The 24,468-nt window shown below is 35.9% G+C and overlaps 1 long non-coding RNA gene across 1 annotated transcript in view; it reads left to right on the forward strand.

Moving 5' to 3' along the window:
* Positions 1-332: 332 nt before the first annotated feature.
* Positions 333-24,468, forward strand: part of LOC133213122 (uncharacterized) — a 138,223-nt gene continuing 114,087 nt past the window's right edge. The window contains exon 1 of the long non-coding RNA XR_009725698.1: positions 333-1,412. This is a non-coding gene — a long non-coding RNA (uncharacterized LOC133213122). The remainder of the gene's footprint in view (positions 1,413-24,468) is intronic.

Raw genomic sequence — 24,468 nt, forward strand, 5'->3', positions numbered from 1 at the left:
ACAGTTCTTTTTGGCACCCAACATAGGGCACAATGGTTTGACATAACGACAGATCTGGCCAGAGTGTGTCTAATTGTATTTGTGATAAGCATTTATTGTTTTGGATTAATAGTCACTTATCACAATGCTGATTTATTGGCTCTGAAAGTTGTTTCTCTTGATCTCACAGTTCCGGTATATTGTACCTTACAGCCGGTATTTGCTGTGTTAGTGTTTATCGGCTGGGGGCCTTGGGCTGAGGTTCTTGTTTCATTGTACTTTATGATAATGACCTGTAATAAAATAGAATCATTGACCATGAAACTGATCTGGCTTGCATTCCAGTGTGGTCACCACCTCTATATTTTGGGAGTTATATTATAGAAGTTTTTAATAATTACATATCTTTTTTCTCCTCCTTGGGTGGTCAACCTGTGAAGGAGACATTCCCTCATGCTCCCAGCCCCCCACCAGACCATTTACAGCACCACTTGAGAGTTCTTAAGGTTTTAAATGGCCTTTAGGTACCCTTGAGACCTGCCTGCTGATTCTGATGGGGGTTACTATGTTGGCACATATACAGAGTGTGTTTTATCCATGACCATTTTGTCTGATCAAGAAAGTTAAGTGGAGTCATGTTTGGGTCTTCTCTAGGATTAGATGACAGTATAGGAGGACCAAGAGATTTTCCCTGAGGCCGGACAGTCATGAGTGGCAGGGTGTGTGGGACAGTATGGGCAAGCATCTAGTCCACTGGGCCCCTCCAGTGCTTTGAAAGACTTGGAGATGGAAGACAGATGTATGGAGTCCCCAACGACAAGTTGCAGAAACTGCTTAAGGGGAGGGTGAATTATTTTGAGCCTGGTGGGCCCATAACACTTCAGGCCATTGGAGCAGAGAAGAGACTTCTGGATGGACTCATGACCAAGGGGTGGACTTAGCATTGGATACTATTGCCCAGATTATTCATGAGTGTTAAACATGCTGCAATTAAGCATGCTAAGCCGTTAAAGCCTCTTTGGTATGGAGGACGACAGCTGAAGTACAAATATGGGGAGGCCTGGCAGATTGACTAGATCACACTCTTTCTCCTGCTCTGAAAGACTGTTAGAAGAGATGGAGTCCAACATCATGGACCGAATGGACACAGCAGCTTTATAGGGATTTGTCCATGCACTAAGGAATGATGTCTCTCTCTCTGTGAATGTATATATATGTATATATATGAGATAAGAGTGATGGTATATTGAAAATGTGGGATCTGAGCATGACGTGAATGGTATGGAATAAGGGGTGGATACTGTCCTGGGCTCAGCAGTAGCAGTCATTTTTCTCCTTCTTGGTAGCTGCTGCAGAGCTGTGGCTTTGACTTTCGGCCTGGGAACAGCACTGAAAACACCAATGTTTTTAGTTGTTGCTCAGTAAAAAATTCTGTTTACATTACCTTTTTTCCAGTCATCAGGAACTTCACCTGACTGCCATGATTTTTCAAATATGATGGGCAGTGGCTTAACAACTTCATTTGCCAGCTCCTTCAGGATACTTCAGGATGGATTTCATCAGGTCCCATGGACCGGTGCACGTTCAGGTTCTTAAGATGGTCTCGAACCAGACCTCCTACAGTGAGCCTAGGGTCTTCATTTTCAGTCCCTGCATCTGCCATCCAAGACTTGGGTGGTGTGATCAGAGCCTTTGCTAGTGAAGACCAAGGCAAAGAAGTCATTGATAACCTCAGCCTTCTCCAAATCTAGGGTAGCCAGTTCTCCTGATAGCTTATGGAGAGGACCTACGTTGTCCCTAGTCTGTCTTTTATTTGCAGTGTAACTATAGAATCCCTTCTTGTTATCTTTAACATCCCTAGCCACTTTAATTCTAACTGGGCCTTAGCTTTCCTAACCTGGTACCTACTTTCCTGGACAACATCCCTGTTTTCTTCCCAGGCTGCCTGTCCTTGCTTCCACCTTTTATAAGCCTCTTTTTTCCTTTGAAGTTTCCTCAGCAGCTCCTTATCCATCCGAGGAGGTCTCCTGGCCCTCCTGTTGCACTTCCTCCTAGTCGTGATGCAACACTCCTGAGCTTGTAGCAGGTGATCCTTGAATACCAACCAAGAGTCTTGGGCCCTTCTGTCCTCTAAGGCTATATCCCATGGAACCTTACTAAACAGGTTCCTGAAGAGGCCAAAGTCTGCTCCCTTGAAGTCCAGGACAGTGAGCTTGCTGTACGCTCTTCTCACTGTCCTGAGCATCTCCAGCTTGACCATCTCATGATTGATGCATCTAAGGCTGCCCTGAAACATCACATTTCCAACCAGCTCTTCCCTGTTGGTGAGCACGAGGTCAAGCATGGAACCTCTTCTTGTTGGCTCCTCTGTTACTTGCACAAGGAAGTTGTCTTCCACACAATTGAGGAACCTCCTGGATTGCTTCTGTCAGGCTCTACTGTCCCTCCAATAGATATGAGGGTGGTTGAAGTCCCGCATTAGAACAAGGTCCGGTGAGCGTGGGCCTTTTCCTATCTCTCTGCAGAGGACTTCATCCAGAGTCCTCTTGATCAGGTGGTCTGCAACAGATCCCCACAGTAATGTCTCCCATCGCTGTTCTCCCTTTAACCCTGACCCACAAAATCTCTGTTGACTGCTCACCTTTCCCCAGACAGACTTGCATACTCTCCAGCCTATTCCTAACATAGATAGCAACTCCCCTCCCCTATCTTCAGGGCCTCTTTTCTAAAGAGCCTGCAACCTTCCATTCCAGCAATCCAGTCATAGGAGCCATCCCACCATATTTCTGTGACACCTATTATATTGTATCCCGTAAATGCACACACATCTCTAATTCCTCTTGTTTGTTCCCCATGCTATGGGTGTTTGTATAGAGGCATTTCAGCTGAGCTCCAAATAAAGCCAGCTCATTGGCTGGGGAGGCTGGAATATCTCTACATTGCTCCAAGTATTTATTATAGGTGCTGGCAACTGACTGGGAGTGTTGGGATAGAATAAAGTTATGTTTTTTTTACTTATGTAAAATATTTATCTTATTTTGTTCACCTAAATTTTTGACAACTTTTAGTCTGAAATGTAAACTGCAACACCAGATAGGTAGCATTCAACATCTTCTAATCCCTCCTGGTTAGAGAAGTGACGCAACACCATTCTATTAATGGAGATGTAAAAGTTTTGAGCCAGAGTCAGTGAAAGCTGTAGAGAATGGCTTCATTGGGCATTCTTAGAAATAATCTACTATAGAGACATCTGAGCTGGCTTGAATTACCTAGCTTTAACAGATGCATCAATCCTGTAGAGCTGTCTGGTGTAGATCTGGGCAAACTGATTTTTTCCACTGGTCAGTGTCTTCTCACAGGATGTTTATATGTAGATACATGAATGTCTTAGGCATCTGAGTTCGAGAACTGTGGTCATGAAAACAGCCACTCTGAGTTTTACAATATGCAGTCACTGGTTACCATGCCCATGGAGTTACAAGAACAGAGTAAGAATCCAACACAATCTTCTCCAGCTTCCACTGGTACCCATCCATAAGTTACAAAAAAAAAAAAACAAAATTAGAGGATATTTGAACTCTGCAATTATACGAATCTTGAATTTCTTTCTGTAATACTATGTAGAGGTTTGCTCAGAGCTTGTGCTGGCAGGATACCTGGTCAGGTATTTAAAGGCTTTGATAGCTTTCTGACCATAAGTTGACTATTTTTTCTTGCACACCCCTTTTTTTACAGTTTACAGTTACTACCAAAATAGTGCCTTTATTTCATGAGACTATTTTCTGTGCTCTTTACTTCATGTTTCAAAGCACTTTGAATATGGGTAAGTGGTAAATACACTTAGGCCCACATAAGCATCCACTTTGACTATGTAAACTCCTGTCTTAAGAGATTCCTAAGTAGCTCCATAAATAGAATACAATTTGCTCCTCAGAAGAAAAGATTTTATGTCAGTCCTGGGAATGCTGTAGTTTAATGTTAGTTGTTATCTTAATTGTCTCCTTGTATACCTAGATTTCATTTCTCAATAATTCAAGATGAGATTAATTGTATGAGCCAGAGCTATTCAATTTTAGAGATGTCTCCTTGTTTCCAGAAAACAAAAAAATACATCTGTGAACCAAAAGTTTTAACCAAATAGGCAGAGAAAAGGCTACTTGTCAAAAAAAAAAAAAACCCACACACAAACAAACAGACAACAAAAAAAAAAAAAAAAAAAAAAACAAAACAAACAAAAAAAAAAAAAAAAACAAAATGCTAGGAGACATTCTTCTGTAAGAACTGAGAGTTTTGCTAGTATATTCTGGTAAAATATAAGGCAAAATAGTAAAAAAGATACTGGGATTATCCCTACGCTACTGTGAAAAATTTGCCATACTTACCACTTGAGTTTTTGAAGGGCACTATAGAAAACTAAAATGTCTAAATTACTTGGAAAAGATGTTTGGTCTATTTTTCACCTTCACCATTCAGAATGGTCTTTTCAGCTTTCTAGTAGTCAGTAAGAGTACAAGATAGCTAGGAAAAAAGTTAAGGAAATAAATTTAAGAATGAATTTTTGTAAATACAAGTTTGCAGTTTATTAGGGCAGCTGTATGACTTGGTCAAGAAAAGACCTAAGAACGAACTATCTTCTTCTCTGTATAAGGATTCTATTATGAAATTAGTAAAAAAGAAAAGACAAACTGATAGTTACATTGCTATTTGTGATAGCATGCCTTCTTAGAAGACATTCCTGGTATGAAATATGGGTGATTGTGTTCCATTATATAAACTGTCATTGTAAGAAATCAGTTGATAAACAGAAGATAAGTGATGGTATTGATTTGCTAGTTACTCAGAGGATTGTTATATATGATATAACTGTCTGTATTTAACTTGCAGATTTGACCAGCATAGTATGCATTGTTAAGATTTGACATATTAGTGAGCTGAGTTTCATCGTGTTGCCCTTAAACTACTAACTGCTGAGATTAGTTACTCAAAGCAGTTTTGTTTGCTGCTAATATCATCTTCACATCATCTCAAGAACTGTATTAACTGTATATTATAAACAGCTTACTTATTATTTTAGTACAAAAAAAGAAATTCCATTACCACTGGATAAACTTGCATTTTCTTATCATCTAACTCTAACTCCCACAAGTATGCGTATTTGCTGAAAGTAAACTTTATATGTAAACTTTCCGTCATCAATATCTATCCCTAGATAGTGATGGAGCAAGGGTTTGGATTTAGCACTTCTATCATCTTCTGAATCATTCCCATCTGCAGTGCAAAGTCCCTCACCATCTGTACCATGCCTGATAACTTATGCAGGCAATACAAATACTTGTCTCATTTCCATCAAGGGCATTTTATTTTAAATATGGGCCATTTCTCTCGTAGGTCCTAATTCCGAAAAACACTGAATCTATATGCAACAATCAACTATTCTTCATCAAACTGAATGACTGATGAGGGCTTCTCTCGATTTCTCTTGGGGAACATTCCTCTCTATGAATATGATTAGCTAGATCATCTATGCAATAGAAGTTTTCTAGTCCCTTCTGAGTTACAGACCTTTAATCTGGCCAACTCTTCTGTTGTTTACAGAGCATTGTGAGTATTAGGGCTGACCACAGAAAGTAGAGTTTGGATGTGAGGATCACCAACAAGTACATATGCTGAAATTTCAGCATTAAGAAGAATGTCAGTGCTTCTAAGCCGTTCCATCCTGAGATTAAGTAAATACCAAGTTTTGGAATAATTTTAGATACTAGATGTTACCAATAGATAAACAAAATTATCCACTTACCCCTAAAAGTATTTTTATAAAATGTAACACTTGGCAAACATTATCAGACAGTCATGTGTCCTGTTCTTTTTTCTCCAAAACAAGATGAGTGAAATCCATATGTAAGTACCATAGGAAAAATAGATGATAATAACGTTAGGAAATGAGAATTTGCATAGTCACAAGTTCCTACATTTTCCAGTCATGTCAAAGGTATAATTGCAGACATAGATAATACATTTTCTGTCAGCATTTTGTTTACAATAGGAAAATTGCATCTAAAGATTGATTTTGTCTTGTTGTTTTAAGAATTTAATTTTAACCCCATGGGAGCTGGTATCTTATGAATAAATCACTGACAGAAATTCATTCACAGGTTTTACTTTGTTTATCAAAGCTTAACCATCAAACCCTCAAATGTATAGCCCCCCCCCCTTGCACTTGACCTTGAGTAGAATAAATGAGTACACTATGACTATGTCACGGAGGTCTAGGTTTTGTTTTCTTAACATGGAGAGCTAAAGAGGTGCTAAGTATTTTCTAGTTTATAGAATCTGTTAAAAAAAAGGTTAAATGAAACACTCTACTGAGAGGTGGGAACATTAGCTCTTTCCTGTTACCCTTGTACTTAGGGGTGGCTGAATTTGGTAGCCCTGCTGTAGCTCCCCTGTCCCTGAGTCAATTCAGCAATGAGGGTAGGCACATCTTCCTAACAGGCACACTCACAAATGCATGTATGCAACACATGTGTACATGTATACACAGGCTGCTGCAAAATCAATGCGGACAGGACACACAATGCTCATACAATCATAAACAGCACCAGCAGCCTCATCACATCCTCCTCTTCAGCTGAATAAGGATGGAGGTCTTCATCGGGATGAGGGTCTGTCAGTGGGAATATATAAACACATATGTCCAATGTGGGCTCCCTGGGCGGATGGGCTCAGACGTGGTGTCTCCAGAGGCTGCCCTTATACCTTGCCCTTCCCAGCTGCTGGTACTTGGCACACAATCACTCATGGCTACACTCCACCTGCTTGACAAGATCGCCTTGCACACAGTGACACAGGTGGTTCACACATGCATCAGATCAGGCATGTAAAGTAACAAGTGATAGGACAAGAGGTAATTGGCTCAAGCTGTTCCAGAGGAGGTTTAGATTGGATAGTAGGAAAAATTTCTTCACAGAGCAAGTGAGCAGGCATTGGAACAGGCTGCCCAGAGAAGTGGTAGAATCACCATCCCTGGAAGCCTTCAAAAACCATGTAGATGAAGCCTTCAGTGATATATGGTTTAGTGGTGGCCTTGGCAGTCCTGGGCTAATGGTTGAACCTGATGGTCTTAAAAGGTCTTTTCCAACCTAGTTGGTTCTAGGATTCTATGATCTCACTGCAGCTGGACTTCATCACTTGGTTTACCTGTTAGCTGCCATTGGATTCCCTCACATCCAGCCACCTCATGTGCAGGATCTCTCAGGTGACCTCCCCCACCCAGCTGTTTTGTTCTCTCCAGTAGATTGCATGGTCCCTCTGGTACTCACCTACTCCTATCGTCTCAGTACTCGGCTTACTCTTCAGCAGTCCAGCCTGATGCTCATGTGACACGCGCTGACACACCTGCCCTCACACACTTGTGCCGTGGCCAACAGACACACAGACCCTGTGAGTTCTGATCCCACTCCAGCTGTGTCACTCAGGAATTTCCACACCCTCGTGCACACCCACAGAGAGCCCTTCCACTTAGGAAAATGGTCAGAAATGGAGTTTAATGAGAAAAAAAGACAGACTGCTCTGCTTTCCTTTTGTGTATGGCAGTGGACTTTTAATTATACAGTCTAACAGTACTATCCATGGTAATTTAGGGTATATCAAAGCATTTTAGAAGACATAAATATTATCTTCTGAAGCAGAAGGAAAATGGAAGTGTTGCTAACTTAGAAGGCATCAGTGCATAAAGGCAAATTATGTGATGAGGTGTGAATGGATTATTCCAATTGGTGATCTGCACAGATCATGTCTGTGTTGCTCATGAAGACAAAGCATTCAAATGTAGCCTACAGCAAAATTGTTGTCTTCCTTGAATCCAAATATCAGTGTTATTTTTACATTGAAAAAGGAAGATGTCCAAGAGGTGGGAAGGAAGATTTCATGTTCTACCTAATTCACCAGGTTTCATGGTCTGCAGAAAGCATCACAAAATAAACAGAGTTTATTGTGTGAAATATGAAAGCAAGGAGGTATGCTACAGCCAAACAGATCGTCGGTGGTGAACTGAAGATTAATATCCCATTGATGAGCTGCACCATATATGTGTACACTGGAAAGATATATTAGAAAAAAAAAAAAAAAGAGAGATTGCAATCTTAAGCTGTCATCACTAACAGATACTCCAATAACTTATAACTACAAACAAAATTATGCACACTGGGAAGATACGCTTTTTTTTCAAGACTGATTCGTCTGATTTCAATGTTTAGACATTTCTATGCGTTTGTCAGCAAGACTGAAATTTTTTCTGATTCTTAGACATCACTTTCACAGAGATCAAGTCATCTTCAAATCTTCTCTGAAGTAGTCTGAATAGATTCACTTTCTTTAATGTCTTTGGGGATGTCTTTCTGACGTCCTGAAATTATTTTCCTAGCCCTTCAATCATTATTTTCAGTCTTCTCTGAATGTTTTGTAAAATTTCCATATACTTTAATAGCAGTTGACACATAATTGTGCAGATCCTCATTAAAAAAATTAGTATTGTTGGATAAATAACCAACCTATGCCATTTACCTCTAATAATGTTACTATCATCATTGTATGAAAAAAATTTTTTGAGTTACTGATATTTTTGAGATGGCATCACTCAGGGCCAGCATGTGCCTCTGATGCCTGCATATGTCAAGTTTTTAAAAAACTTTGAGATACCTCATCAGAGTACATCACAAGATTTATAACAAGAAGTTACAAGATACCCCAAGAAATCATAAAACATACTCTTTATGAAGAGTGGCCTTCTGTGAAATAAGGCTTTTTAAAGTCTACAATTTCTCACCGGATTTCGAAATTAAATATTTTATTGTTTTATTAAATACTTTATTGTTACCCTTCCAGGTAAATGCCCTCAAGTTTATATACTGGGCATGACACACTGTGGTATGGAATACCCCTTTGGCTAGTTTGGGTCAGGTGTCCTGTCTCTGCTTCCTCCCAGATTCCCCTCCTCCCTGGCAGAGCATGGGACTCAGAGAATTTATGTCTATGTTTAAATTGGCACTAATTCCTATAATTCTAAATATTTAAAATTTGACAATTTTCACCTCTTTTTAAAAAATTAATAAACATTGGAGCAATATTGGTACAGTTGGTCTAGAGCCAATTTCTTAATCTGAACAGAGGATAGACAACTTCCATAATGTGTTTTATGAGCTTCCTATTTAATTCATAATGTCATCCACAATGGGTACGTCCTCATATTTTCATCCAAGTACAAAGCAGAATCCAGTGGCAGATTTTTTGCTTTATCACTTTCAATTTTTTGATCTACAATTTTCCAGTTGTCTAACAAGACCAAAACTTGATTCCCTCTAAAAACTGATATTTTATCTTTTTTAACTCTATTAGGCATTGGGTTTTTTCATCTTCTTGTTTTCCTCTTCTGTCTCAGGATTTTTTACCTTATTTTTGCTGATGCTATTGGCATCTGCTGAACCATGCTTAATTATTTTCAGCATTTGCATCTTAAATTTTATGCCTTCATCTGGTTATGACAACAATTGCTTTAAACTTTATTAAAGCTCTTTGTTTAAAGTTAAAAAAAAATATATATATAACAAGTGTAATGTGTTACAAATCCCAAATTGCTATAACTAAACCATAGCCAATATATGACCTTTATAAAATGTTCTTTTTTCTATTCTTGCATGCCTTCCCCAATGCAAAGCTTCTTATTTCTTTGCTCAACTTCAGATCACCCCTACCTCTCTTCTGAAGTCTGCCTATTTTGAAATGAGGAATATTTTGTCTTTTCACCTTTATCAATATTTTTCTTTGTTTGTTTTATTTTTTGGTTGTAGCTGGGTTTTGGTTGTGTGTGTTTGTTTTTTGGTTGTTCTTTCTCTTTTTTTTATTTATTTCTTTTAATTTTCTGCAATTTCTCACCTTCTTAGCCAGAAGATTCACACTAGAATTATAGCTTTTTCCTTTATTTAGTCTATTAGAATACTGTTTGCCAAACTACAGATAGTAAATTTTAGCTCTTATGGAGATAAGATTAAAACATAGTTCAGATCCCACACCAAAATATATATACCTTGATATGTGGCATTGTTTCTTGATATGTTGCATTTTTTTTGCAAATAGGTAAAAAAAATATAAATGTGCAGACTGCAAACACATGGAAATTCACATTCGTTTTAACTTGTATATACTTAGGCTCCCAAAATTTCTGTGTACATTTTTTTCACCCTTGGTATGTTTAGTTGGTATAACTTGCAAGCAAGTTTTTAAATTTAGACACAGTACATGTCTATGTAAAATCTAGTTTAACCTGGACTACAAAGCTCACGTGTATACTGTGGACTCTTACATTATTAGCAAGAGCCAGCAATGACCAGAGTTATAAAGCAGAGCAAATAGAGCCTGTTCTGGAATAGTGCTTGCTATACCTTATTTCCAAACCTGAAAACTTTATTTCACCACATTGCCAGCACTGATAATATTACATTGTAACTACTGGAAACATTAAGGTAATGGCAATCAATGTTTATTCAGTGGCCCAGTGTGTTTTCTGAGCTTGTTTTTCTTCCACAGTCTTCGTAATGTGAGTGTATGAAATGCTGTCTTATCTCAAGATACATTGTTGGTGCATGAATTACACGTACTCTTAACAAAAATGTAAAATTTTACATAGTTCTATACTTGTTTATTAAGGTGTGAAGATACTGCTTGAAAAAATATTGTAAGTCTGATGTTTTTTCTATGCTATCTGGAATTTCACGAGTTTTAGTTGTCTGGAAAAATTAATGTCAATCTCTGGCAGCTTCAAGAGCTCATGTAGGAAATGCCAAGATGTTTATCGAATGAGTGAATAAATAGCATATCAAAGATTCACTGGCATTTTATCTTAAATTAAGTTTTGACTTAATTTTGATTGTTTTTCTAGAATAGTTAGTACAGAATTCAAAGTTTTCAGCTGTTTCTTCAATTCAGCTTTGTCAGAACACACTCCCCTGTAAAAATAAATAAATAAATAAATAAAATTAAAGGTATGTGGAACAGAGACACGTTCGTCTGAATAGTCAGATATACCTATTTTTTTATATTTTAACCAAATAACAGCTTTTTTTTTTTTTTACCTCTCATATATGGTTCCTTTCTTTTATACAGGAATGTTTTATGAAGAAGCATTTAATCATTAGTATGTGTATGCACAGAAAAAAAAAGAAGGCTCATTCCTGCATTAACAACCTAATTTCCAGAGGATTGATCTCACATGCAAAGATCAATGAACGTATTATTAAATCTCTCAGCCCTTTTGGTTTCCTGTGCAAGGCTGATATTTTCAGCTATTTTAAATATGACTAACTCTAATTCTAGTGGAACATTTTCGGCATGAAGTGAAGGAATGTTGAATATTTTATATTAGGATGGTCTTAAGAGTTCTAAACTATTTAATACCTTATAAGATGTCACTGGGCTAAAAGTAATCATTTTAATAACAATCCATCTCACTACCAATTTTGTCAACTATATGGACATTTCAATTTTTTCCTAACAAATGTTTTCCCCTCTTCCTCTCTGACAAAACAGTTGACCCAGGGTTACTAAAATTTCCATTCTTATTCTAATTCTAGAATGTTTTAGTAGTCTAATTTATCACTTACTGCAAAATGTGCCTTAGATTGTTTCCCTCTACTTTGTAAAGAGAAGTACTTGTGTCTAATACTCTTGAACAAATGTACTGAAATACTTAAGACAGCAGAAAGTATTTGGCTTACCCTGTACTGCAGACCCATGATTATGTTAACCAGTATGTTACTTTAGTTCAAAACTGTAATTTTCAAGTAACTAGTTTAATTATTCAGGCTATCTGGTTTTAGTAATTAAGAACACCTCAAAGGAGTAACTGAATTTGGACTCCAATGTATTACACAAATATGTGTCATTTGTACTTTAAACCCACTAATTATTTCACCTTGACTGCAAAGGGGTCATGACTCAGTTAAACTCAAGGACTGACGAGTCTTGGCAAATTGAGCTCATGAACAAAGTTGAGTAACCCTAAGCTATTGAGGGAAGGAGTGGACATATAGTATGTCAAAATAACAGGATAAAGAGACAGAATTAATCTGTACAGGTTTCAACATCTACCTCAAAGCTATTAATTTGATTGATTTTACTTTCCATGGAGACTTTAACAGGCTGATTCATATATGTTCTTTGCCCATTTTAGACTGATACCTATTGTGCTGTAGGCATGTTCCTTCCTCTCTCATTAATTATAAAAGAAGTGAAGGCAACAATTTCAAATGCACATGGATCTCAAATTGTCAGTCCTGAATATCTATTTCTACATAATGCAGAAATATCTCAACCACCTTTCTCTGCTCTTTGCACACTGTATAATAGTGAAGGAGCTTTTACCTTGAAGAACACTTCCTGCCTTCTTTGTAGTATCTATTTTCTATACTTTCCAAGAGAATCATGCACATTTCCAAATCATGGCAGTCACTAAGCATGCCAGACTTTTAAATGATTGTTTAATCTGTGACATATTCTAAATAAAGATGTCTTATGAAAGCAATTTTACAGATGTCAGTGAAATATAATACAAAATGGCACTCGGATAATACTGATTAAGAGGAGTACCTTTAAAGAAATGTATCCAAAACACACAGTAGTCCATAAAGACACAGCTTGCAGATACCTACATCTCAAACGTTACGTTAGGAAACAAACAAGCAACAACATCCAGACCTTTTGGTCTGATGAATGGAACCAAAACCAAACCAAAACAAACCCATGGACTTTGGCACTTACACTTTCATCATGTTTTTCCTCATATGAAGAAGAAAGCAATAAAACATTCAGAAAAATATTTTCATGCAAACATAATTTGGGAAAAGCTTCAGTGTTTATCACAATGTTCTAAACGTAATAACGACTGTGGTGGCAGACTCATATTGTACAATAGCATCTCGTTTTCTTTTACTCTTCACAGAGGATTTTGTGAGGAAATTTTTTGATAGGTATGATCTTCAAAAGAATGGCATTTGTCGCACAGAAGAAATGCATACTCTGCAAAATCATCTAGTTTACATTTAACATAATTGTCTGCATTATCCATATATACACAGTACTTAGAGCTGAATGAAAATAGCATGACCTAAAATCTAATTTTTAGCTGCACAGTTTTCCCTTGTTTTGGCCGTCCCAATCCAAACTCCCTCCGAAAGCTATGCAGTCTTGTGGTTATTAAATGCTTTTAGACAGGCCACCAGCTAGAAATGCAAAGTACTGTAAACATAGGAAAGGTTAGGAAGCACCTGCACACACCACACACACACACACACTTCCCCTCCATCCACCCCCCCACACCCTCCCACCCTCGCCTGCGCCGAAGACAAAAATCCCTAAAGTAACAATCCAAAGCTACACCAATGGGATCAGAAGGACTGATGAGAAAAAAGAAGAGTTAGACTGGTTTTCCTCATCAGGGGAAAACAAAATTTTAGTCAGGGATTTAGATACTTTGTACTACCTTTGGTCTGTTTCATGGATCTTGGGCAGGTGATATTTGTTCTTAATGCTTCAGTTCTTGCTGCATATGTGTCGCATTCATGACACCCTCTGCCTGTGTTTATTTAGTTTCTTTATCTAGACTGTGAAATCCATGAGATAGGAAGACTTACTATTTCAAATGCAATACATATATGTAGCTCCTGTAGTGAATTGCATAAAGCTCTTCAGAGCACTTTTTCAATTACTTATGGAGTTTACACGTTATCTAGAAGCAGTGCTAATGTTTATGTAGCCTGAAGAGTCTATGTATTTCTTTTATGAATGCATACATCAGTCTGTTTAGCAGCCCATGCTCTTCTGTCTCCTACACCATTAATCCTAGAATAATGTTGGCAGTACAAATATAAATAAAAACTAGTGCAGAACCACTTTGTGGTTTTGTGCAGAATGTGTCCAAATATCTGCAGTGCAGCTTCATAGATTTGGATAAGCCAAGATCATTTTTTCTCCTAGCTGAAGATCTGAAACTAACTTGGTATTTTAGTTTGGTTCCATTTGGAGATCAAAGCTTCCTTCTTATTTTGTGGCAGCCTGTATGACATATAAAATAAATTTACACTCGAAAGCAATAAAGAAATAAATAAAATACAGATTCTGCGTAGATGCATCCCATTTTTAGAGAACACGTACACGAAGAACATAAATAGGCACAATAGGCTATTTATGTTTTTAGATTAGTTGCACGTCCTGACCAACATTGGTGTAATTCTAAAAGTTTTCCCTTTTTTCTAGAAACAACTTAATGCTACAAAGCACCAGAACCACACTTCAGTTGTTTTGGAGTTGTTTTTTTGTTGTTTTTTTTGGGGGGGGGGGTGTGTGTGGGGGGTTGGTTTTGTTTTTTGGGTGTTTTTTTTTCCCACAAAAATATTTTAGCCCAAAGATGATTTTTTTTATTGCAGTAAATTCTTAAATACATGGAGATAATATCACAAAATATCTATTGACATCTGCCGTATTACCCCATACTTGACTATGTTATTCTGCTAGCATAAGATAATGTTTGGGCTCTCTAGGTACTTCTTTTTAAACAGTGCTAATAAGGATTGAATAAATATACTAAAAAAAGGTTCAACAGCCAACACAGTCAATGCTTATGAATAATGGATTTTTCTCTAGTGTCTGTTAAAAGTATTCAAACAGTTCTGGCCTCAAATAATTTACTTGGCTTTAGTATCTCAGTACACTTAATGAAATTTGCTACTTACTTTTATCACGAGCATGGACCTGGTGTGGTGGCTACATTTCAGTATGTATATCCACCGAAGAAAAGACTCAACTGCTTTTCAGAAGTGTTTCAAAGTATTCAGTCCAAAAGACATGACAATGTCAAAACTGTAACTAAATTTCTTTTAAGACTTATATCTTGTAGATGCCATACATACATATCCGTTTTCTGGAAAATCTACCGTCCTCCATTCTTGGGAGCATGTAACACTTAGTGCATCATTTCTGGGGTAGACAAATTCTATGGAAAAACAAAATAAGGTACATTTCAATCAAATAGCCTTTTAAAATGTATATACATAAGAGATGTTTATGTATGCAACATACTTGTGTGTCATAAACTGTAAGTTCTCAGAAAAAAAGTCTTCACTTTATGAAGTAGTATAGTACCTTTTTTTCCAAAAAAACTAGAAAGCAATAAAATTTTAAAACCTAATGGCTCTGAAAGAAAAAGAAAACCAACAAAACTACAAGTTTGGTTTTATCTATTTTGTTCTTATTTATATTAATTTAGTTGAAGGGAATCAGGTTGCAGAACACAGTCCTTCATACATTAAGAAATAGAATCAATATAAAGATATACAGAATTTTGGATTCGTACTGATGCCATAGACATTTTATGATGTGTCTATGACCAAGATAAATTCTATTCTGATTGAAGAATGTGCTAATTAGTCAGTACTTATTTAAATATACTTTTAAAAACAGCAAATAAATTTTCACATGATGATATAAATGTTGTTGCTTTCCTTGCTTATAATAATTTCATTAAGACTTTACAGCTTGCACATTACAGATTCAGAGTACTTGTAACTTTGATACACAGTATATTATTACATGGTTTGAACACTATCTTTGAATTCATCATATGAATTGATTGAATTTACTTTGGGCAGAATGGCATCTATTGAGGAAAATTATTTTCAGTTAGGCAATGATCTGTTAACAGTAATGTTTAGAATAAATACTTTTTCCAGCATTTACAAAGGCACCCTACTAGGTAGCAAGCAGAAGAGTACATTTCACTGTGCAATCTAATTTTCTCGTCCTAAAAATAGCTTCCTTCTTCCTCTTTCAAGAGCTATGGAAATCTTGAAGTTACAGTGTTGCATTTATTTTGCCTCTAAGTATATTTGTAAGACTTTAAAAGACTAAAATTTTGCAAAGAAAATAGATTTGTCTCAGAGAAATGAGTGTAGAAAGCAGTTCACTTTTGAAAAATCTAGTGGCAACATATATTTTTGAACATGTAGATTTTTGATGGGTTTACATTTATGATTTTATATATGTGTAGTGTTTACAATTAAAGAAAGAAAATAGTATGGTATTGTAAGGTACTGTAAACCTTGTAGAAATTTACAGTCTCTGAAGGCACTCAAACTGCAGTATCACAAAAGAGATGTTTGTTTCCTGTGTGATGAAAAGCTTACCACAGGTGCACGCTTGGAAAAAAAATGCTCAGAAGACCATAAACTTAAGAGGATCAAATATCATACTGTGATATTTAAATTGAGATATTTTAAAATATCTTGGTATGATAGCGTTAGTAAAAGCTGACTTAGTGTTCACAAAGACTGAGGAGATAAAGACAGGCCAGCATCACCTCCTGGATGAGCTACTAGTGACTTGGACTTTGTTATTCTTCTTTACCAATAAACCAAATAGTTTTGTATGCAGGTACATGACACTGAATGGTTAAACATTTTGTCCTAAACCCTAGACTTCAGCACAAATAAAATAAACCAAAGAAATATCTGGAAAACAATAAGAAAAAAGAACGTTTAAAGGATACAGAAGTAAAGAATGCTTTTTAATTCAATGTTTTTTTTCTAGCACTTGGTAGTATAGCTAATGTAACGGCTAAAGATGATAGGGCCAAAGACATTAATTAACAAAGTACCAATAGAAATGATACTGAAATCCTGTAAAACTCATGTTCTATGTTTTTAATTTTGAAAATGACAAATTACCTGATAAGATGCTATCACCATACGTATTACATTTACAGAAGTCTGCAATAGATTGCATTTCTTATGTGTAAGTTATTTTTTATATGGATAGGAACTAGGGCACAAAGCTAACACTGTACTTCCCACCTTAGTTCAGCAATCTTTCAAATCTGTATATATGAATATTTAATCTTATGGCAATATTATGTTTTATCTTGCCTTGGTTTATTTTGTTGGAATTATTTTTTTCACACTCTGTCCAGATTCTCTGCATATAATGCCTATCATAGGCTGTGATCTTCTCAGATGGTGTGGCGAATAAAGACATGTAGCCTCTAGAAAAAGAACTATCATCTGCTCATGATCTAATTCTCTGAGAATATTGATTGCTGGTTGTTCCTGGCCTATGTCTCAATTACTGTACTAGATTTCTTGAAATATTAGTAAGACTAGGATACACCTAGGATGAGTGATTTATTACCATATTTACATGAAAAATGGACAGCTCATATTTTTTAAATAGGATAATTAACATGCAAATGAGTCTAGCACAATGGCAGTATGTAAATGAATATTAGCAAATCTGTATAATATTGTTGAAGGATCAGGGCAGATGTGCAATGGTAAGAGTGAATGTAGGTACTTAAATGATTAGCAACTGAAATATGCATAAAAATTGGTGTGCATAATATACATTTGAACTACTGTTGTTTTGAAGCCTTACAGAAAAATGACTTAAGTATTTTTGCTTAAAAACAAGAACTCCTACATATGATGTTCCTTTATATCTCATGTAATGGTATGCATGCCATAGCTATATTGATTTAAATGATAGAATGCATGTTCCATTCATTCAGATCTAAATTATATTCCTAGAAGATGAAATGTAAGGCTGTGTAAAAGCAAGCTGAGAAACACAGAGCTTGCACAAAATTTATTTCATTTATATGTATGTAAACATACCTAAAGGTGATGTCAAATGACCTTTGTGTTTGACAGATGCTTTGGAGACTCATTTGGGTGAATGAAAAGGAATGCCTCTAAAAGACAGACAAAGAAAACATAAAGTAGTGACTTTCATTCCTTTGCAACAGAAAATAATCTCTTGGTATTACAGGATGGGAGAAGAGGATGGGTGGGAGAGGAAATAGCTGTTGCATTTAGTACCATAGTAAAATATCTAGCAGGTTTATTGCAGGCCTTGGTTCCTTCTGTCCACTTTTTGGTGAAAAATATGCAATATTCTGGAGACAATATGTGATACGGAGTGAATGTGGAATGATTCCAAACTATATGGAATAGTACTGAGGATTAGGATGTTGGATCTACCCCTATATTACATGGTTCCCTCAAGCAGCTCAGCTGCAGCAGTCTGCCAGGGATCATGCTCACAAGATGGTTATTTCTCACAGATAATGGCTGCATATTTCAGTGTTATGGGTACGCTTTTAGGGTATCCTTGATTATCAGGAAGATAAGATACATCACTTTGAAGGATTTTGTTTCTAGCTGTGTATGAATGTCAGTTTGGTGAGTTTTGCTACATGAAAATGTAGCATTTAAACTGTTAGCATATTTTGATCATGGTATTTGCGGGCATTTATGCATATGTAGGAGAAGAAAAGAAATGCTAAAGAACATGTAAGTTGTTGATTGGGAAGTTTCCTCTGAAATATTTGCATTAATGTGTACAGAGACAGATAATATAAATATGGGCAAGAATTAGCAGCAATGAAGAAAGCAATAATTTTGGAATAAATGCAGCCTATGGTGGAAACACATATTTTATATAAACCTCAGTAAAACTATGTTGCCAAAGCCTGAAAAAAAAAATACAACCCCCACAATATGTTTCTATAGACTTAAGCTGAAGACTAGATAAAAGCTACCAAGTGTGCAAGAATGCAAAGACATAAGCTATACACTCTGTACAAGTGAAGTCAGCAAACTCTGCTTCCAAAGAAAATTAAAGGTGAATAAAACTCTGGGAAGCAACAGTGAAAAATAGTGAAGGCATGACATTTAAAAGTAGATAACCATAATAAGACCAACTACAGAGAGATTTTTGAACAAATGCACAAAATGTGGTGATCAGCAAAGCAAAAAGCAGTGCCTTTTTTGACCAAAGTAGAGGGAGGACCTGTAGTGCCTAAGGGGCATAGATGAGACCCAGAATCATGAGTGAGCTGGCAATACAATGTGGCAATGTGGTAGCAGTTCCTCTCTTCATATTTTCACTTTGTTTTAATTTTTGTAGGTTTGATTGCCTTTTCTAACCTCTTGCTATCTGCTCTGTGTTTTCTTTACTTTTATCTTGTTGTGTTTTGTTTTTGTGTTTGTTTGTTTAGTGAATACATACAGAATCATAAAATAGTTAGGGTTGGAAAGAACCTTAAGATCACCTAGTTCCAACCCCCATGCCACGGGCGGGGACTCCTCACACTAAACCATGTCACCCAAAGCTCTGCCCAACTTGGCCTTCTTTTTTACGCCATTTTTTTCCCTTTTCAGATGCCTTGAAATAAGTCTATCCTGATTCTGGAGGCTGTAATCTGTTCGTGACCAGCTGTTGATCATTTGTGATTTGTGTTTACAGCCTTGAGGTCTGCTATGTCCCAGTACTTTCAAGGCTTCTGATACCAACCTATGTTAATACTCTTGGAAGATCCTGCTGCAGCATTCAGTGAATAAAAATGATGAAATAATATTGATGGAACATGGTGATATGTGAAAGTTTAGACTAAAAGAGAAATGCTAGCTAGACTAGCTAGACAGAATAGTGACCCAGTCTGTGGCATATTAATAAACATCGAAAAATTGTTAGAGCAGAATACACTCAGTAAGCTTCAGTTATTCTCATGAAGATTCATGTCAGAGTGGACATTATACACAAACAACATTTTAAGGCTTTTTTTTCTTCTTAAATGATCTCACCTTACAACAAATAATTGGAAAATATAAAGAGATGAGGTAGTCTCAATCAATGTATAAGACCTGGATCAAGACATGATTAGTAAGATGCTAACGTGAAAAAATACCGCCATGCATTCATCGTACGTGTAGGAGTAAAGAATTAAAAAGTAGGGGAAAAAATTTAATATACTAACATGTCAAAAAACCCCACCAAAATTCTTTTAAAGATGTTGAAAAAGATGAAGCAAGATGAAAGACAAAGAAAACAGAACAGCAGCCAAAAAGACTAAACTGCTGTGAGATAAAGTGCTTGTATTGAAAATGCTACTACTATACAAGTCATACAAATTATGCTAAAAATCTGGCATAGCTAAATGCAAATTAAGAGAAACCACTAGAAATTAGGAAGTGTTATTTAAGGAACAGATCTTGTATGCAAATAATGAAACGAACTTAACTGTAACTTAACTGTTAATTGTGTTGTACTACAACAGCTGAAACAAGACTTTGTTCTTGGAAAATTCTTAACCCCATTATAAATTATCCAAACAAATTCCAGTGCCAAAATCACAAAGCCTTCCAGAATTCCACATGGATAAAGTTTAATATGTTATAAAGGATGTTTGAGTAAAATGAGGCCATAGGAAAAAACCAAAATAAATTAACTACCTCATTGTACAAGAGCTTAAGAGTGGCACACATGAAAGCTTTCTGTAACAGAGATCAGTGCTCAGGAATTGTCTCAAATGAAATGTTAATAAAAGGGGGTTTCAAACAAATTAAGAAAATTAATAGCAGCAAACTTTTAGAAACAGAAGGTATTCACAAAGAATTCTAAGGAAAATGAAATATGAATGTGCTGAGCTGTTAACTATAGTGTGTGATTTATCACTTAAAATGTCTTTTGTACTGGAGGGGTTGAAAATGGCAAATGTGATACAGATTTTTCAAAAGAGTTTTAGAGAACTATAAAATAGAAAGTCTACATCCGTACTTAGCAAACTGTTGAACCTATGATTGAGGTAATATGATGCAGTATGAAATCAACACAGGGTGTGTAAAGATGGCTCAGAAGTGTAGCATAATTATCTATAAAGAAGGAGATAAAGTAGGCAAAAATAATGATTAATATGTCTACTTGTTTTTTCAAAATACTTTTGATAAAGCCCCTCTGTAAAACAGGGTGCCATTGGACAAGGGTGAAAATCATCCTATGATCATTAAGAAGTGCTTAAAGAAGAAAAAAAACAACACACAATTGGAAAAGGTGATCACTTTTACCATTAGAGAGAGAACCACAGGAATGAATAATATTAAACATATTCCTAAGTGATCTGTGAAAAGGTATGATGCTTACCAAGTTTACTGATGTGGTTTTTTTTCAAGGAAGTAGGAACTAGGGAATAATATGCAGTAATACGCAAGGAAGGACAGTAGTATTTCTATATTCTTTTCCTTAACCTCTGTTCCTACTCAGTATAGTTTTAAACGGACTTTAAGTCCAACTTAGTATCGCAGTTCTTGTGTTATGATACAAAGACCTGATAAGATAAAGGTACTATTTGATTTCAAACTGTTTTATAGTTTCTAAACGATTTTCTGATGCTAATTCTGTATCTTTCTGAGCTTCCCCAGTTTCATATGTCTGACCTGAAGAACCAGGGCTTCTGGGACAATGATTTCACTGTATTATTTGCACATACATGCTTCCTTCCCCTAAGGCAATCAATATACTACCCTTGGTGCAGTGAGATGAGGGGTTTTTTTAAACACAAAGGCCACTAATTTCAGATAAGACTTTTTGGGGGGATTTGAAGATTATGAAGAAACATGAAGGAGAGTAAGCTAACAGGACTTCAATTTTAAATTTAAACTCCATATGAACTTCCTATCCAGACAGCAAACAGATTGAATTATTGACCAAAAGTAATGTTAGATAACAGGAATTAACTCCTTTGCTTAATTGTTGCAAGTACAGCTTATGAAGATACAAACATACTAAAGAAGATAAGAATACATCATTTTTTTTCCAGTCTGGAAAAAAATATTTTCCTTTAGTTCATGTTGCCTGGCCCTCCAGGTTTAATATCTGTGGAACAGAAAAATAATTTTTCTTTGATGTATAAATAAAATTAAACTGATTGCTACAAAAATCTTTACAAATTATTTTATTTTGTCATATTAAGTAATTACATCATAATGCTTCTAAAAAGATTGTGTACTGAACTGTGGTGATGATACCTCCCCTTCCCCCCCCACCCCCTTCTTACTGCTGTTATTGAAAATGGGGTTTTGGTTTTAATTCTTTGTTGCTTCTAGAGGTCTGATTGTAAGAATGAAAGCAAATTTATATATATTTCAAAATTAAGATGGATAAAGGCAAATTTTCAAGCACTTTGTGCTCCATGTTTCCACATGTTATAATTGAGATCATCCCAGTGAGTTTACTGTTAGGAAATTATTTAACTGGTTCAGAATTAGCTACTTCATCATTTCATTATTTTTTTTTCCTGTAGTTCCAGTGGTATTATATACTGTGGTTTCAAATGAACAAACAATGAACTTAAAAAAACATATCCCAGCCAACTGTAGTCAAGGTGTAATGTGTATCTTTCTACACCACTTCAAAACTGGATTACACTAAACTATCATTTAATGCAAAATTTGTTGCAAAATCTTCCTAGCTCTTACATGTTTTTTTATTTTTCTCTAACTAGTGCGTAACCTTTCATAATTATGTTTGAATGGTTCGTATCTTACAAATAAGTTTTCTGCAGGAACTCTGGAGACATTACTTAGAAACCTCTTAGAAAAGAACTTAAGCATAGTTGAGTGTAATTTAGCCTGAACTGACTCATCAAAGAGAAAGTCAAGAAGATACTGCATAACACATTTAGGAGTCCCAGAATGTTAGTGTATTAAACTGAGATAGCAGCCGCAGTCGAGAGACTACCATCTCGGTGAACTATACTACTAATTCATTTATATATTTAGCTGGAAAATGCAGGGGCAAACCAAGAGAAGACATTCCCTAAACTTTTTATATTTCAATTTCTTTTGTAATAGAAGGACCTATACAATTCTGACCATGAGCAAAAAATCCAGTGCATGTATACGTAAGACACTTGTACATCCATATACAAGTTCTTCAGAATTCATTGTGAGCAGTGCCCAAATATCAGTAATTCTTTGGTTTTTTTCTATATCATGATGGGGTAAAATTTAATTTCTGCTAAAATCAGAGTAACTTTTTCTTGTGTTATTGAATATTGTAAAATCTTCCATCACATTTTTGGCTTTCTAAATATTCATGGTCAAGTAAAACAATTGTTGACGTACATAACAGTTAAAATATATTTGACATTTTTGTATATCTTGATGTTAGATTAATTTTTGTATAAGCTATTCCTGCTTGAACTCCTAATGAATAATTATTATGGAGTAATGCAAAGATTATTTATTCTTATTGCAAAATATTTCATATATTATAGCCAAAAGACCCAAATAGAATGTTTGATTAATTTTTGTATAAGCTATTCCTGCTTGAACTTCTAATGAATAATTATTAAGGAATAATGCAAAGATTATTTATTCTTATTGCAATATATTTCTTATATTATAGCCAAAGGACCCAATTAGAATTTGAGGTCTTTGTTAGACTGAAAGCTCTTATGTTAACATAAATTACTATTTGTCTACATAATGTTGGACCTGATAGCATGATAGGAATATGTAGAATGCTTTCTTGTTGCCTAAATTTTTCCATAGACTTTTTTCTGGATCAAATTACTTATTCTTAATCCTTCCACCCAGTTTAGTCATCCTTTTAAAGATTGGAGAAATGGCCTGGCATAAAAGAAGCAATGTAGTATTACATGTATTCCGTATGCAATGGTATGATTACATGTATAAACTATGCATAAATATAAACTGTAATGTTCATGCAATTTGATGTACTTCAGAGACAAAAACATATAGACAAATAACTGACTTCATTAAAGGAAGCTTATATATTTAGACTGCATTTTGAAATAATATGTTTGCTATAATTTTTTGATGAATGAAAAAGCTTAATTTACCTGTTGTAGTGGCTTGTTTTATTGGGGCACATAGATTGGGAAGAATAGATTATTTCATTACACCATTTGCTATAATTTCTAAGCCATTTCTTCCAATACCTGTCCCCTGATTTCACTGGGATAGAGGTAATTTTCTTCTAGTAGCTGGTGCAGTGCTGTGTTTTGGCTTTAGTCTAGGAATAATGTTGATAAAACACTAATGGTTTAGTTGTTGCAAAGTAGCACTTACGCTGATTAAGGACTTTTCAGTTTCTCATGCTCTGCCGGTGAGGAGGGGCAAAAGAATCTGGGAGGGAGCAGATACAGGACACCTGACCCAAACTAGCTATGCCACAGCACATCATGCTTGATATATCAACTTGGGGAAGCTACCCAGAAGGGACTGATTCCTTCAGTTCTCCTCCCCATGTTGCCCATGGTATGAAAGAGGGGAATGAGTGAGCAGCGCTATGTACTTAGTCGCCCACTGGGTTTAAACCACAACAACCATAGTGAAACATCTCAGCATGGTTACTGTTCCTTCTGCAACTGCAGGAAGATTCCTGCAGGAATTTTTCAGCCAGGTAAAATAAAGCAACTTTTTAATGGATATTTATGTAAATAAAATTATATACCCAAATATAAGCACTGCTTAAATAGAGAGATCCAGCTTTTCTAATAATACTTCTCATTACAAGTAATACACCTGAGGTCCCTCTGTGCAACAACAGAGGCATCTGGATGATCCTTAGATCTCACCTGGGGGTGTG

The sequence above is a fragment of the Neopsephotus bourkii genome, unplaced genomic scaffold (genome assembly GCF_033783945.1).
Source record: "Neopsephotus bourkii isolate Nb327-2 ecotype Australia unplaced genomic scaffold, CSIRO-AGI_Nbou_v1 NB_780, whole genome shotgun sequence".
Taxonomy (NCBI): Eukaryota; Metazoa; Chordata; class Aves; order Psittaciformes; family Psittacidae; genus Neopsephotus; species Neopsephotus bourkii.